At 38.5% G+C, this 13,013-nt stretch overlaps 1 protein-coding gene across 1 annotated transcript in view; it reads left to right on the forward strand.

Moving 5' to 3' along the window:
- The window catches only part of LOC128651748 (promotilin), a 53,950-nt gene that overhangs the window by 20,205 nt on the left and 20,732 nt on the right, over positions 1-13,013 (forward strand). The window lies entirely within an intron of this gene.

Raw genomic sequence — 13,013 nt, forward strand, 5'->3', positions numbered from 1 at the left:
CGAAAGATAGCAAGAGAACGAAGAAAAATTGATTATAGGAGTAAATTAGAAAGTTGCTTAAAATTGCATGCTCTATCTGAATCACGAAAGAAAAAATTTGGGTTCAGTGTCCCTTTATATTGTGCCCATTTACGATAAAACAACAATTACACTTTGTATTTTGTTCTTATAAGTACATACTGTATTTCTATGTGTTCATTGCACACCCAGTGTACTTAAATTAAGATTTACACTGTGCATATTTAAAATTCATCAAAATTAACATTTCACTTGTTTTCTTCAAAAATGTACCTTTTAATCCAGACAGCCGCTGCAGCGCTTCTCCACCCATTGCAAGCCCTCTTCACGGGACCAAAATGACAAATTAGGCTTCCTCCAATCACAGCGTTGCCTCAGGCCATGATTCCCCCGGGGGGAAAGCCGTGATTGGAGGAAGCTGGATTCATAATTTCTGACTATGAAGAGGCTTCCGACGGCCAAGGGAATAGCTGGAGCGGCTGTCAGGATTAAAAGGTAAATTTTTGAAGAAAACAAGTGAAACGTCAATTCTGATGAATTAAAGGGCCCTTGTTTTTAATAGTATTATTAAAAACCGGGCACCGATTCATCTAAATTGACCTTCACTTTAAATAATCTTGCTAGCCCAGAGACCTTTAGATCATCAGGTCCTATGTGTTTAATAATCCCCTCCTAGGTGTTAAACACATAGTCCCCCATGTATCAGAAGGCATGCGAAAAGCTTCTAAACTTGAGCAGCCCGCACGCCTTCGCCGCATACGGGCAGCAGATATGTTTGTTTGCTGGCCCATATGCAGCATTACACAATCTGCCCGCCCCTTCACTCATGCGACCAATCATGCAAGAAAAGGGACTGTCAATCACCGAGAGCAAGCAAGCTCTCTGTAATTTCTCTTCGCCACCTCAGAGGTGGCAAAGAGTGTAGGAAGCAACAGTCTAATGATCGCTGCTTCTTATATTGGGGGAAGCAGGTTCGCATGTGCAAGGGCTCCAGAGCAGCTTCCGCTGCTTCGTACATTGAGCCCATAGACCTGTTCTGGTGCCACAAGCTTTCCAGTTGCCCAACAGAACACGGTCAGCAATCAGCAGGTTGTCTGACCGATACAACAAAGTAGAAAAGAAAGCGTTCCAATAGCACAATATCATAAGTCCCAGGTCCCCTCCTACCTAGGTCCTCCTAATGAAGGATACTCACAAAATGGCTGCACTTATCTCAAACTGCTAATGCAGAATTCTAGAATATCACAAGCTCCCCAGCTAGCTCACCTCCAGCCACAAGTGTATTCTAAACTGCAGCAGATGGTTTGCCAGTACTGTGTCCCCCAGTGATCAGTGTAATAATAAATCACCAAACTTGAGATAAATTTAATAAAAATGTGTAACACAAGTTAAAAACAATGCTGAGCATGTTTTGCAAGTACATCTTGTTTCCTCAAGAAGCACTGACTGACAGCAAATCCAAGCAGCCCAAGAAATCTTTGCCCGACTCAAAGATCGCAAAGATGCAGCCCCCGATCCAGATTTTTATCTGGTAGGGGCAGACTAAGCCTTGTTCAAGAGGCAGGGGTTTTAGCGCTTGTTTCTCAGTGGTACAGGATAGGATTCAGGTCTCTGCTTCCAAGGGGAAGCTTTCTTCTCTCTCACATTTCCAGAAGGTCAGAAATGAGAATTTTGTTTCTTCCGTGTGTAAAAGATTTGTAGGACATGGGGGTGATTGTCCAAATTCCATCGGTAGATCTGGAAAGAGGGTTCTAGCCAAACCTTTTCATTGTGCCAAAAAAGAGGGGACCTTCAGACCCATCTTAGATGCTCCTGATTAGCTGATAAGATGTGTCCTGCTTTGGAACTACAAGACTTGCCGCTGCCAGTCAGTAAGAGTTAAAGGGAAATTAAACTCCTGGGCATGACTACAATTAAAGCTTACCACTCATCTTTCTATTTTTTCCCTTCTGTGCCAGCAACTTTTTTCAAAGCCATTCTCTTATTTTTAACACCTTAATAGTGCTGGTTAGTGTTAGTGACATGATTTCCGCCCGACATCCCTAAATGCCGACAGCAATTTAACATTGCACAAGCATTTCACAAGAAATGCTTGTGCAATGTCGCCCACTGTACATTTGCGGCCAATCGGCCGGTAGCAGGGGGTGTCAATCATCCCGATCGTATTTGATTGGGATGATTGCAGCTCGCCACCTATGACCGCTGCTTCAGGCGGAGCATATAAATCTCCCCCTCTGTGACAAATTGGTGCACATTCACAGATCAGTGATGTTACATAGTAACATAGTATATAAAATGAAGGTCAATTGCAAAAAGTTGTTTTATTACTCATAACGAAATATTTTATATAAATATCTCAAGGTGTTTGCCGTTGATTTAAGCACAGGGCAATACATATAGGCTCGATTTATCAAAGCCCTATGGCTGCAAGTTCAAGAACTTGCTTGCCATATATAACAAGCAGCGGTCACCAGACCGCTGCTTCCCTAACCTTTTCGTCACCTATAAGGTGGCGAAATTCAATCTCCGCGGTCTAGTCCGACCGAGGAGATTTACAGCTCCTGCTCGCGCGTGATTGGCTGTGTGCGGGCAGGGGGCGGGATGCATGCGAGCACAAAATTGCGCTCGTATGCAATGGAAAATTCCTGCGGGTAAATTCGCCACTCCACAGGCGAGCTGAGGCATACAGGGGCACGTATATGCGCCCCTGTCCGCCTCAGCTTTAATAAATTGAGCCCATAGTCTGATGCAGATTAGCTGCCCCTTAAAGTCTGATGAGATCCCAAAAGGTTAAAAACATACTCCTTAAATGAGCTGTTTCTGTTGCTCCGACAACTGCCTGAGCTCAGCTGTCTTTTTGCAAGAACTCAAACAGAATTGGTACAGGAAATCACTTGTGTAAGGCACAGTCATGCAGAGATTCTGGATTGTGTCTTTGAAATATGCTTTTAATATACATACAGTTTACTACAGAACTTTATGTATATGATCTATAATCAGTATTGCTCCCAATTTATTACTCACAACACTTTGAAAAGACAAAACAGGTAGAAAATAAAGTGATGTAAAGAAAATATACAATAACAAAAAATAAAAACTTGCTTTCATCTTTCACGGAATCTGACAATGCAGTGTTCATAGGCACAAATATCCTGATACTACAATATATATACTTTGTGCTCCATTTATTAAGCAGAGGAGGATGCTTAGTAGCCCCATCGTTTCAGGTCCGCTACTCTTTAACTCGTCCAGGAAAAAAGGAAAAGGGTTAACTGCCCAAAGAAACCCTATTATGCCTGTGATAAACAAGAGGAAACTCTCAACCTCTAACAAATATGTGAAAAAAGAGAATATGGAGTCCAAAAGGAGACCATAGAATTCAAACAACACAGGCGCTATACAGCTTAAAATAGGAAAAATAAAAATAAAAATATATTATATGCATATAACGCCAGATTATGTGTGCAAATGACAATATTGAGTGCAAACCAAGCAACCCAAGAAGAAGAACAACGACAAAATTGTAAAATATTTATTATTTAATATAAAATAATAAAAGAGTAAAACAAGTGTATAGTGAAATATAAATTTACAATTGCGTTGATCAGACGCAGGAATACAGTGTAGTATACAAACAGCAACAATGTTTCAAAGAATACAATACAAATGTAACGATACAGAGAGCCAGAATGGAATACAATGTAAATGAGAACGATTTCCTGAAGTCATTCGATGTGGCAGTCTTTACATACGCCCAGATTGAAGAGGATTTTCAAACTTCAGTTGGAGCTGGAACGAGACGAAAGACCGATAAAACGGCAAACAAGGCAACAGCATAAGGTTATCACTTATACTTACACCGAAGGTCGGTGATTCGATCCTATGAGTTCCTCTCAATGGCGTGAATATCCAAACAGCAGGAAGCAGTAAATTCGACCAGCAAGGCTATTCGCAAAACACCTTTGCATACAGGTAACTGGGAAGCTGCACCTATTGAAGCCGAAGAGGAACAAAAGACAAACAAAGCAGAGCAACGCGTTTCAACCCGTAAACAGGGTCTTTTTCAAGCTCCCGACATTGTTTTAGAATGTACTATATATAGCCGTTAAAATCAGGCTATTGGTTGAAGTTTGCTAGTGGGCGTATATAGTCAAAAGGCGAAAAAAGCCAATTATCGGACATTGTATTATTTAGCTCAATGGTTCATTTTTGTATTATATAAATCTGACTTATTTTGAGTACTAAACGGGTCAACATCATACTTGTTATCCAAAACTTGCTTTCTGTATGAGTTTCGATAGTGACTGTTTCTCTCTGGCTGTCTTTGGATTAATCTAAATTGATTATCCCTTTCTATTTCTCTATAAGTGTGGTTGTTAATATAATTCCTGTTAGAATTACAGAAAAACTTCAGTTTGATCCAACAGATAAATATAAATTAAGTTTAACATCTATTCTTCATAAGGCTAAAGAGGAAGGAATTCTAAATATGAAGGAATGTGAATACCTTCTCCCTAAGTATCCAAGAATATCTTTACTATACTGCCTGCCAAAAATACATAAAAGTATGATAGACCCTCCAGGTAGGCCTATCATTTCAGGCCTAGGTTCTCTAACAGCTAATTTATCTGAGTATTTGGATATTTTTCTACAAAAATTTGTAAAACTGCTTCCATCCTTTTTAAAGGATTCTACAGATGTGTTAAATCTTATTAAGGATGTAGCATGGAAGGATGATTATCTATTGGCGTCCTGCGATGTTGCATCTCTTTATACGTGCATTGATCATAAAGATGGACTAAAAGCTATTAATTTCTATCTAGAACAAGATATATCTATGAAATATGAACAAAAATTTTTTATTTTGGAAACTATTAAATTCATTTTATCTCACAATTTCTTTTTCTATGAAGGACATTTTTACAATCAAGAGAGGGGAACAGCGATGGGCACCAGGATTGCCCCAAGTTATGCCAATCTGTTTATGGGTTATTGGGAATATCAATTCCTACAGAAATACCCACTTCGTGCAAGCCTGGTGTCCTTTAAAAGATATATCGACAATATCTTAATTATCTGGCGAGGAAGTTGTTTATCTCTAGATGAATTTGTTGAAGATATGAACTCAAATGATATTAATCTTAAATTTACCCACACTCGTGATAAAACCACTATTAATTTTTTCGATTTGGAAATTTATGTAAAAGACAATAAATTAAATGCTAGAACTTTTTTTTTTAAAAAGTTGATGCTAACAGCTATATACACTATACAAGCTGCCACCACAAAAAAAATGGTTGGACAACATTCCTAAAGGCCAATTTTTACGAATTCGCAAGAATTGCACGAATCTGACAGATTTTGAAAGTCAGTCAAATTTGGTCAAACAAAAATTCATAGAGAGAGGGTATGAGGAAAGTGAGATTAACAAATCTCTTAATGAAGTTAGACTAGTTGATAGAAATTCTCTACTAATCCCTAAATGCAAGCAGATCAGAAATATCCCCCACAAGGGTAGAGATGGGAGGGAGCAGGCTTTTATTCCATTCATTACAAACTATAGCCAAAATAAAAATCTGCTAGAGAGAATTTTAAATAAGCACTGGAGATTACTTAAAAATGATGAAACATTAGGTCCTGTTCTTCCATCCAGACCACAAGTAGTATATAAAAAAAACAAAAATCTAAAGACCATTCTGGCACCTACATATAGAGAAAACAAATCTGTGAATAGCCAAAATCAACCTGATATAAAAGGTAATAGTATAGTGGGTTTTTACCCTTGTTTAACTTGTAAGTCTTGTGAACATTCAAGTAAATGCAAGGAATTTAAATCAAATATAACAGGAAAAATATACAAGATAAAAGAACTCAGATGTTCAGATAGCAATATTATTTACATTATCCAATGCAAATGTGGTTTGCAGTATACAGGTGAGACCTCTAGACCACTGCGTACTCGTATTAGGGAACATATGTGGTCTATAGAAAATTTTACACATAAAAGAAATAAAGAGCTCCCCATTGCTAAACATTTTGGTAAATGTAATAATGGGAATCTAGATCATTTTTCCTTTCTAGGAATAGAAAAGGTAAAAAAGAAATGGAGAGGGGGTAATATACATAATGATCTCTTAAAGAGAAAGTAAGTGGATCTTTGATCTAAAAACTTTACAACCTCTAGATCTTAATGTCAATTTCAACATTGGATGCTTTTTAAATGATTGATTTCTAACCTTATCCATTTCAACATCCATGTTTATATGAATTTTGCGATGGTCATCTGCTGATCCTTCTGAGTTATGTCATACGTATTCTTATTTGTAGATTATATATATTTTTATTTTTAATTATGTGTATGCAAATTTTGTATAAATATTTGTATATTTTTTGCACAAGGTCTGCATAGTATATGGCGCCTTTTTGTGTGTCTGATGGACTTTTGGTGCAAATTGAATGTGACCGAAGTTGTGTGTTTCTAAAGATATGCATGTATTGACATTAACAATTCTTTTTGAGTAAAAGTGTGGTATGGTATACAAAAATGATATACTAAACCATTGAGCTAAATAATACAATGTCCGATAATCGGCTTTTTTTGCCTTTTGACTATATACGCCCACTAGCAAACCTCAACCAATAGCCTGATTTTAACGGCTATATATAGTACATTCTAAAACAATGTCGGGAGCTTGAAAAAGACCCTGTTTACGGGTTGAAACGCGTTGCTCTGCTTTGTTTGTCTTTTGTTCCTCTTCGGCTTCCGTAGGTGCAGCTTCCCAGTTACCTGTATGCAAAGGTGTTTTGCGAATAGCCTTGCTGGTCGAATTTACTGCTTCCTGCTGTTTGGAGATTCACGCCATTGAGAGGAACTCATAGGATCGAATCACCGACCTTCGGTGTAAGTATAAGTGATAACCTTATGCTGTTGCCTTGTTTGCCATTTTATCGGTCTTTCGTCTCGTTCCAGCTCCAACTGAAGTTTGAAAATCCTCTTCAATCTGGGCGTATGTAAAGACCGCCACATCGAATGACTTCAGGAAATCGTTCTCATTTACATTGTATTCCATTCTGGCTCTCTGTATCGTTACATTTGTATTGTATTCTTTGAAACATTGTTGCTGTTTGTATACTACACTGTATTCCTGCGTCTGATCAACGCAATTGTAAATTTATATTTCACTATACACTTGTTTTACTCTTTTATTATTTTATATTAAATAATTAATTTTTTACAATTTTGTCGTTGTTAGCACTTCTTGGGTTGCTTGGTTTGCACTCAATATTGTCATTTGCACACATAATCTGGCGTTATATGCATATAATATATTTTTATTTTTATTTTTCCTATTTTAAGCTGTATAGCGCCTGTGTTGTTTGAATTCTATGGTCTACTTTTGGACTCCATATTATTCTCTTTAACTCGTCCACCACCTTGGGATGATTGACAGAATGATGATTGATGGCCCTACTAGCGGCCGATTGGCTGCCAGTGAGCAGGGGGCAGCATTGCACAAGCATTTCACCAGAATTACTTGTTCAAAGTTAAATGGCGACAGCGTATGCTTTTGGCATTTAGAGAGGTCGAGCGGACGTGATTCGCTACAGCGAATCATGTCTGCTCGACTGTAGTTCAATCTACCCCTTTGAGTGATCTTGTGCTCTCTGTATAATCTGACTCCTCATGATTATTTTTATTTTTTCTTGCTTAAATTTTTTATTGAGGTTAATTAAAGGAATAACAACAAACTTTTGTTCAGTAGTAAATAAACAATAGGTGCAAACATTTTAGTTTAACTTTTACATTCTGGCAGAAAGTATTAACTTGTCATGTAAATCATAGCATGAAGTCAGAAAAATAATATGGCACCCTAGAACAGAGCACATAACACAAACATTGGAACCTCATTTTCTATTTTTTGTGGAGAATGAATGCACCTTTAAAACTTCAACAAGCTACTCTTGGGCCTATATAATTTAAATAGTTAAGAAAAAGAGTTCTAGTGTTACAAGCGGTCCCACTCGGACCTTGAGTTTCAATTGGTGATAAGAAGGATATTAGAGTTGAAAAAACACAATTTATGCTTACCTGATAAATTTATTTCTCTTGTGGTGTATCCAGTCCACGGATCATCCATTACTTGTGGGATATTCTCATTCCCAACAGGAAGTTGCAAGAGGACCCACAGCAAAGCTGTTATATAGCTCCTCCCCTTCCTACCATATCCAGTCATTCGACCGAAAACAAGCAGAGAAAGGAGAAACCATAGGGTGCAGTGGTGACTGTAGTTTAAATTTAAAAATACCTGCCTTAAAATGACAGGGCGGGCCGTGGACTGGATACACCACAAGAGAAATAAATTTATCAGGTAAGCATAAATTGTGTTTTCTCTTGTAAGGTGTATCCAGTCCACGGATCATCCATTACTTGTGGGATACCAATACCAAAGCTAAAGTACACGGCTGAAGGGAGGGACAAGGCAGGTACTTAAACGGAAGGCACCACTGCCTGTAAAACCTTTCTCCCAAAAATAGCCTCCGAAGAAGCAAAAGTATAAAATTTATAGAATTTTGAAAAGGTATGAAGCGAAGACCAAGTCGCCGCCTTGAAAATCTGTTCAACAGAAGCCTAATTTTTAAAGGCCCATGTGGAAGCCACAGCTCTAGTAGAATGAGCTGTAATCCTTTCAGGAGGCTGCTGGCCAGCAGTCTCAAAAGCTAAGCGTATTATACTCCTTAGCCAAAAAGAAAGAGAAGTTGCCGAAGCCTTTTGGCCTCTCCTCTGTCCAGAGTAGACAACAAACAAAGAAGATGTTTGTCGAAAATCTTTAGTAGCTTGTGGGTAAAACTTTAAAGCACGAACCACGTCCAGATTATGTAATAGACGTTCCTTCTTCGAAGAAGGATTAGGACACAAGGATGGAACAACAATCTCTTGATTGATTCCAATCCTAGAAAAAAATATAACTGCACATACCTGATAGCAGAATAAACTGCACGCCATTCTCCCTCTGAAGTTACCTCACTCCTCAGACATGTGTGAGAACAGCAATGGATCTTAGTTACAACCTGCTAAGATCATAGAAAACTCAGGCAGATTCTTCTTCTATCTCTGCCTGAGAAAAAATAGCACAACTCCGGTACTATTTAAAATAACAAACTTTTGATTGAAGAAAATAAACTAACTATTTTTCACCACTCTCCTCTTACTACCTCCATGCGCGTTGAGAGTTGCAAGAGAATGACTGGATATGGTAGGAAGGGGAGGAGCTATATAACAGCTTTGCTGTGGGTCCTCTTGCAACTTCCTGTTGGGAATGAGAATATCCCACAAGTAATGGATGATCCGTGGACTGGATACACCTTACAAGAGAAAAGGGAGGGTGAAAAGAGGCTGGGAAAGGAGAGGAAAAGGGGATGGGGAGATAAGAGGGTGGAGGAAGGTGGGGACTTGAAGGGTTTCCTTATATGAAAGTCACCAAAAGGCTTAAAGGCAGTTTCAGTCGTCTGCGTTGGGTTTCCAATCAATATTGTATTGTTCTCTCCAGTCCGCCCAGACCAATTCAAACAAGTTAGAATTGCCTAAATTATGAAAAATGTTCTTCTCCATAGTATACAAGAATGCCATTGTGTTGCAAACTACAGACCAACTAGGGGGTAATTCCTTTTTCCACGAACAAGCTATGCAATGTTTAACAGTCATAAGTAAATATATGTATGAGAAGTGTTTAGGCAGAGCATGGATATGTAAATGTAGGAGGGCAGTAGCTGGTGACTTAGGAAGAGAGACCCCAATACGAGAAAGGGCTGTAAAAGCATTGACGCCACAGAGGTTGAATCACAGGGCACTCCCACCAAATATGAAACGCAGTGCCTCTATGGCCACATTTCCTCTAACACTCAGGAGACGCACTCGGGTACATCTTCGCTAGTCTAGTAGGCAAATAGTACCAATGGGATAAATGTTTGAAGTACACCTCGTAAAGCGTTGTACAGTGTATAGCCTTCTGAGTCAAAGAGAAAGCGTGCTCCCATACATCAGGAGGGACCCGCACACCTAGAGAAATCTCCCAGCGTGCCAAATGGGCTGGTGTTTCAGAAAATCCCAAAATCATATAATGGAGAGAAAGGGGCCTGTGTAATCTGGAGCCCTGTTCCCAAATGCTCTCCCAAAGGGTCAATGGGCGAGCAAGGTTCAGTTTGAATCCCCAGCTGTTCAAAAAACTCTTAATCCTATGAAACTCAAAAGGCAAGAAGGGAGGAATTTGGGAATCCCCACTTATTTGGGGAAGTAACTTTAAGGAGTCCAGAGAAGTTGCGGACCACAGGTCCGACACCCGATTAACCCCAATTTGTAACCATTTATTGGGATGGGTATCTTGGAGTCCAGAAAGAAGACCCGTTATAGAGGTGATAGGGGAAGGGTGAGGGGCAATATGAGGATGGTGTCTAACCTTGTCCCAAAAGTCAAGGCATTCAGAGACAACTGTATTAATTAAATCCAACTCCCTACGACAATGCGGTGGGGTCCATATTAAATCTCGTAGACTAATATGGTGAGGCTTGTTCAATCGATCTCCACTTAGAGTGGCATATGATTATTTTTTATTATCCCAGATCGAGGTTCTCTATTTTGTACAATAAACATAATTATGTCACTAAGTTTAAATAATGTTGTAAAAAAAAAAGACTAGCTAAACTAAATTCTTTTAGTATCTGTATCTACTAATGAAGGGGTCAATTCTGATATAATCATTTGTGTTTTTCGGCTCCTGATACGCCTTTTTTTTTTTTTTTTGCATTGAAACAACCACAATACAACACCATTCTTGAAAAAAATATTGAATCAGATATAAAAAGGTTGATGCCCCTGTTTCCCTGCAAGTCTTCAGGCTCGCCGTTAACAGCAGTTTTGAAGCAGCAGTCTAAAGACTGCTGCTTCATAATTGGTCTGCTTCCTCTGAGGCTGCGGTCTGCAATCCGCCCGATCCTATACGTTCAGGCTGATTGACAGCCCCTGCTAGCGGCCGATTGACCGCAAATCTGCAGGGAGCGGCAATGCACAATCAGTTCTGGTGAACTGCTTGTGCAATGTTAAATGTTAAATGCCGACAGCCACAGTGACTTCAACAGACCGACCAATAACACACATCAGATAAATGACAATGATATCCTTCACCAACCTGCAATTGTTTAGACCCAAAAAACAAGATGGTGCTGTCTATGCCAACAACAAGGGCCCTTTCTGATGACAATTGAATTGTGGCAAATAAAAACTATACTGAGCATGTCATTAACATCATTTAAATGCAAAAACAAGACGAAAACATTGATATTGATCGTTGTAACATGCAGAGAGGAAACTCTCAGAAGAGGAGATAATGCTAGACCAGCAGAATGAGGATGAGTGGCCGTGTCAGTTGGTGAATGCGGCTGGGCAGCTTAAAGGGACAGTAAAGTCATAATTAGACATTCATGATATAGACGGAGTATACTGTACATTTTAAACAACTTTCCAATTTACTTCTATTATTTTGTTTGCTTCCTTCTCTTGTTATCCATTGCTGAAAGGTTTATCTAGGAAAGCTCAGGAGCAGCAAAGAACCTAGGTTCTAGCTGCTGATTTGTGGCTGCGTATATATACCGATTGTCATTTGCTCACCCATGTGTTCAGTTAGAAACCAAAAGTGCATTGTTGCTCCTTCAACAAATGATACCAAGAGAATGAAGCAAATTTGATAATACATGTAAACTGGAAAGTTGTTTAAAATTGTATTCTCTATCTGAATCATGAAAGAAAAATTTTGGGTTTCATGTCCCTTTAAGGAGCAGTTGTATTTTTTGTTTATCAATTCATTTTTTGTGATCAACAGCCGTTAGTGATCATTTATGGTACTGTTGTAGGGCAATGGAGACCGTGAGAGTTATCAAGCTCGGTTGTGTTTGACTGATAATATTGTGATAATTTTAATAAAGTAAATAAATAACAGCCAATCCCGGTTTTTGTACTAGATACTAGAATTGAGGCTTTAATCATATAAATGATTAAAACTACTTTAAGGTTGCCCAACATGAAAAAAATAATGACTGCTGCTACTTAACCTCTCCAAGACACTTTAGGTGGCGGATTGCAATCCTCCTGATCTTATTGAGATGATTGACAGCCTCCTCTTGCGCCCTATTGGCTGCACACAGGATGCAGCATAGCACAATCAGCGTATTGTGCAATGTTAAACGCAGGTAGCATACTGCTGCCCATTCGCTGCGAGGCTCGGCAGACAAGGTTAATGACAGCGAACCTCATCTGCCGAATAATTAATGGAGCCCTAAAAGTTTACTTCTTCATGGTAAGATACAACATCTCAAATTGTTTTCTACAAATATAAAACGTTTATACATTTTTTATGCCAATTTAGGAACATTTATATGATATAATAAAATTCCGTATCTACTCTGCATATTTTTTTGAATTTTGCTTTTACATTGTAAGCTAAGTATGGTTTTAAATGAAGGGTTACCCTATAATGCTTTTCCTCACTTAGCTTTTATCTCTTATGATGTACTTAAAGGGACAGTAAGCCCCTTTATCGTAAAATAAAAATTTGAAAAGTAAAACAATTTTGCAATATACTTTCATTATTAATTTGCTCCCTTTTCCTGTAATTTAACTCAAACAAGACTACAAACTACAAATTAATTGAAAGATTGCTAACAAAATGACTGTGGCTAGTTGTGTCTACTAACAAGTCTGAATTGGCTGCCCCTAAATAAGACAAATGGTAGGTGGAATTTGGCTATTAAAAAGCAACTGCATCAAATAAAATGTAAATTTATTAAAGACATTTTCACACTCACCCAATATGTTAATTTATTGCACAATAGCAGAAAGATCTTGTAATTACAAGGTGTTTACTGGCCCTTAACCTTTCCTAATTAAATGCACATTTTCCTCCCCTTACATCTGCCTCATTTTTCTTTGGATTTATGTAGCATGT

This window comes from Bombina bombina, chromosome 3 (assembly GCF_027579735.1).
Source record: "Bombina bombina isolate aBomBom1 chromosome 3, aBomBom1.pri, whole genome shotgun sequence".
Taxonomy (NCBI): Eukaryota; Metazoa; Chordata; class Amphibia; order Anura; family Bombinatoridae; genus Bombina; species Bombina bombina.